We start from the raw sequence: 5,289 nt of genomic DNA on the forward strand, positions 1-5,289 counted from the left end.
GTACACATGAGAAAATCGGATTTCTTTATCCTCAATAATGTATTAATTTTCCTGACTATTGTATCAACAACTCAGGGTGCAGACAAATTCAACTTTTCTTGTTCATCTCGGAGTATCTATTCACTCGAAACTGCTCGGCTTCGGTTTCTACTTTCAGCAAGCGAGAACGAGCTTTTTTGAGTTGTTCAAAATCATTCCCACAGGAGATCCAGACCCTTTTTTTCTGATCCTTCGAGAAAAAGATTCATTCTTGATTACCATATAGTTTCTATAATAAAGGCTATAGATCATCGGTTGTGCCGTTTACGAAGGGTCTTATGGAAAACAGGCATATATGTGTAGCGGAAGCAGACAACCAAGATCAAGTTCTTGTTATTAACCGTAATCTGGACCAGTAATTAATAAACAAGATGTAGTTTATTAATCATAACTAGTAAAGAATTGATGAACAGAAGTGTAGAAGAAGTATAAAATCTTCCGAGCCCATAAGTTGCTTGCGTGTCCTTAAGGAATTATAACCCCCGCACTATTGCCAAAGGAAATGGGTTACTTCCTCTCAGGATAGAACGGAAAAACGTTTCTGTAGTAGCGGCAATACAAACCACAGAACTCCGGCGAACTCAAATAATGGAGCAAATCACACAACACTTACAGTAGTTTGGAAAAAAACGATGTAGAATAATATTGCAATGCAGGAAGTTTCAGAATTTTTTTTTTGTTGTGTGAACCAAAAATGAGGCGAAGCTTCTGGAATTTATAGCTAGGATTTTTGAATGGAAATGTCTGTTCCGAACAGGTATGGTGCCTGTTCGAAGAAGACTTGCCTTTTCTTTTTAGAAAAATGGCCGTTGGGGTGAAAATTAAATTAATAAATTAGATTTTGCGTGGAAATGATATTTAAATAATATCCGAAATGAAGATTAAATTATGAGTTTGGAAAAATAAATTTGGTCTAAAAAGATTATCAATCAATCAGATCATTTGACCAAATCCAAATCCGAAGCCGAGTCGAGCCGAGCGACGACAGCGGCATGAGGGGAGGTCCTCTTCTTAACCCTTTATGAGCTAGAGGACGTGCTTTGATATATAGACACACAACTCTCCCTTTCCGCTACCAATGTGGTACAAAGTGCCCTTCTAAAAGGAACTTTGCTCAAATTTTCTATTTTCCCTCCATTTTTCTTCCCTCTATTTCTCATTCACATCAACTTATCTTTAAAGCTTGAGCTTAAAATCCCAACAGTTCTTACATGTAAACTAGACAAACATAATCAAACATGAGCTTGAAATACTAACCTTTTGAAGCTGTTACACAACTCGTCAACAACAGTCGTGCTCTCCAGGTCTGCGATCTTCTGCTGTGTATCCTGAATTTCTATGAACGAAATACTTGAGTGGCAAGTATTGCGACTGGAGTTTCAATGATCCTTAGGGTTGATTAGCCCTGTTTATATATACATGTTTTTAGGTTAAAACCCTAGCAAAAAACGTGTGGCCCTTTCCTTACCCACCAAGGATATTATTTATCCTTTTATTTTCCTTGTTCTAGAATATTTAGGCACAGTAGAGACCACAGATTTAATAACGAGGCTTCCTATTGCGGTATTAATTCGTAATATGAGTGAATTAATCCTACCACAATAAATTACAATTTATTCCACTAAAAAACTGTAATTGCACTCCTCAGTTTAATTTCGAAATCTTTCATTAAAAACTTATTTAACTCCCCATGTTAAGATTACAGATACCAATTAAATAAATTAAATTACTGAAAATTTAATTCATCGACTAATTTAATCCTTTATATTTCTGCTTAACTTATTTCATGTGACTGATAGAAAATCCCCCTGCAGGGTTTTCACATGAAAACTTATAAGCATCCATAAAGGGGTATCATCAATCTCAAGGTCGAGACATGGATTCTATCAACTAATTTTTATTTCACAAATGCACTTTGCCATTATCCAATTTACCAGGAATACATTAGCTCGCAATTGAGTCGTACCTTTTAATAAATCAAAATAATGAACAAAGCACATTGATCATAGTAATCATATCAAGATTAAGAGTATAAGTACATTTAATGAGCTAGAGAGGTTATTTTATATATTCAATACAAAATCACTTATCTCTACTTGATCTGTTCAATACATACAAAATGTACTAGCATAAGAAGTTGAAATAAAACCATTCCCATAATCAAGATAGATTATATTTTAATCTTATGCTACAATCATCAAGATACTTTGCCCAGTTTCATCTTTGATTATGAACATTAACTTTATAACTTATAAGAACCGACAATTTAATCTTCTATGCATGAGCTAAAACTCCACACACCAAATCGTCTACTATATAAGTAAAAGGCACACATATGAACAAATAATCTATTTGAAATAAGACTTTATTGAATTGAATAAATAAATAAACAATTTTTCCATAAAGAGTAACCATAATACTATAATCAAACCGCATGGTTAATAGGATATCCTAACAGGGTCAACATTTTTTTCTATTTCGTAGCTTAGCCCAAACCTATATTTGGCTGAAAAAATTCATCGAATATGTACAAATCATTAATTTAGAATCCAGTAACTTAAGAAAACTAAAATCCTGAACCTTAACATTCAAATCCTGACTTCGCCTCTAATCACCCATAATCACTTTAATCCACACAATTCAAGTAGCCTAAACAATCCCAAAGAGGCACCCAAGTTTGTGGCCTATGGTCAATGAAGTGAGTTCAGAACACAAATGCTGGCAGAGAAAAAAACACGAGGTGATTTTTTCCCATCTGTTCTAGCCTTGATAGACATCTCTTTTAGCCTTGGTGGACAGCGTTATGCGGTACCTATTGCTGGTGGGCAGGGGCGGATCTAGGTTGGCTTGAGGGTGTTCACCCTCGGGAAAACGTTACACTGTATATATAAGATAACTTTATTATTCTTTATGTACATATATAGATTTTGAACCCCCTAAACACAATAAGGTTGGCTTAGTGGTTTAGGGGGTTCAAAATTCACCTTAAGGTTTTAAGTTCAAAACTGAAGCATTTTTCCCCTTAGTGAAAATGCTGATCTGCTGGTGGGAGGTAACATGTATCTCGTGCAATTAATTAATGTGTGCGCAAGCTTTCCGGAATACAACAATTATTAAAAATTGAAAAACACACGCACACACAATCCGAAACACTGTCATTGCTTCAGATAATAACCCTCTTTATCCAAAAATAAAAAAAATCATCAATAACAATAACATCAGCTGAATAATTATTATTAAAGCAGAAAACAAACTAAAAGAAATTAATCATTGCTTCATTCTTGAAAACCAAAAAAAAAAAAAAAGAAACCTGAAACTGACAGAGGCAAATTCTGCCAGTATTAGGGACGACTAGGAAATAGGTGGAAACGAGGAAAAGAGCGATGAATACGACAGTTAAAGGACCAAGTAACCATGAAAACTCCTTGCACACAGTTTGTTAGACCGGTGAGACTGATGACCGGGGGAAGAAAGAGATCAACACGGGTATGGAGATTTACTTTCTGGTTCGGAGGAGTGCTTGAACCGAGGAAAGGGAAGAGTATTGTTTGGCCCAATTTTCCCATAGCTGAGTTGATCATGGTCGTTTCTCCGTTTGATCGTGGCCGTTAGTTCGTTTGATCGTGGCCATTGGACCGGAAGATCCGTTACGCGATTGCCACGCATCGATAACGTCCTGCCATGCTCAACTGCCAATCGTACGGGTGTCGGACCGTACGACCAACCTAACCCAACCTAATCCATTTCAGAGTGTTTTCTTTATTTTTGAGTTTCTCATGTTGTATGAAGCCCATGGGGCAATACTATAAATAGGGCTCATTGCCCTACTTTTGGGGGGTTGGCTTCCTCATATCAAGAACATTTTGTACTAGAAAATATATACAAATCTCTCTCAATATCGTATTTTGATCCGAATTTGTTGTGTTCATCTCTTAAATTTGTTCAATCAAGTGATACTCATATATTAGTAGACACATAAATCTATAGCGAATCTCTGATCATTATTGCTCTCTTCATATCATATCTGTATATATCTTTTTTTTTTATCATGTAGATTGAGGCGTAACCACATATCCTATACCTACTCACAAATTTAATTGATTATTCAAATTTGGGGTAAACAGTTTGGCGCCCACCGTGGGGCTAGGATAATAGGGGTCTTTGATCTTGATCTCTATCTTACCCATCAAAACCAAAAACGTCTTCTGTTCGTCTCTGGAAAAATGGACCAAATGGCTAAAAGTGGGCAATCTGGTCACGTCAACAACAATGAGATCGTGGCCGAAAATGAAGGCAGCGGGCCAAGAGGATTACCAAACCTCACTGATCCTAACCCCGTTAATTCGAGGGAGGGCCTCAACTGACAAAACACCGTGGACCAGGAGAATGCCGCCCAGCCAGCCACTGACCCTTTAAATACTCACAATTCAATTACTTTGTCTCGGACACAGGGCCGGAAAGAACCGGATACCCCGAACGATAATATTGACTTACGTTTAATTTTTGAAATGTTGCAGGAACAGAGAGCGGTGATTGCCGAACAGGGAATCGCAGTAGCCCAGTTGCAAAACGGAAGAGATAAAACGACCCCGGAGAAGGAGAAGGGTGTTGCTGAACCCAGAAGAGATGAGGCACGGATGGTTGAAAGCAATGGGTCCGGAGCTGGTTCATCCACCGGGGTTCTGAGGATGCTCAAAACGTTAGCGAAGCGGGTAGACTCGTTCGAAAAAAGGGTGGAGACATACAACTCTCGGGTGGATCAACTCCCGGGGGCTCCGCCTATTTTAAAAGGGCCGGATTCAAAGAGGTATATCCAAAGGCCTTTTCCTCCGAGTGTGGCTCCAAAATTGATCCCGAAGAGGTTCAAAATGCCGGATATCCAAAAATATGACGGCACAACGGACCCTCGCGAACACGTGACCTCGTACGCATGCGCTATAAAAGGCAATGATATGGAAGAGGATGAAATCGAATCCGTGTTGTTGAAAAAGTTCGGGGAAACTCTGTCAAAAAGAGCATTGACTTGGTATGACCATCTGCCCGAGCATTCAATCACTTCTTTCGAAATGCTCGCCGATGCGTTCATAAAAGCACACGCCGGAGCCAAAAAGGTACAGGCTCGGAAGGCGGTTATTTTCCATATAGCCCAAAGAGACGATGAGTTACTGCGTGAATTTGTCAACCGGTTCCAAAGGGAACGAATGGAGCTCCCCTGGTTCCGGAGGAATGGGCTGCACAAGCTTTCACAAA

The sequence above is a fragment of the Lycium barbarum genome, chromosome 9, assembly GCF_019175385.1.
Source record: "Lycium barbarum isolate Lr01 chromosome 9, ASM1917538v2, whole genome shotgun sequence".
Taxonomy (NCBI): Eukaryota; Viridiplantae; Streptophyta; class Magnoliopsida; order Solanales; family Solanaceae; genus Lycium; species Lycium barbarum.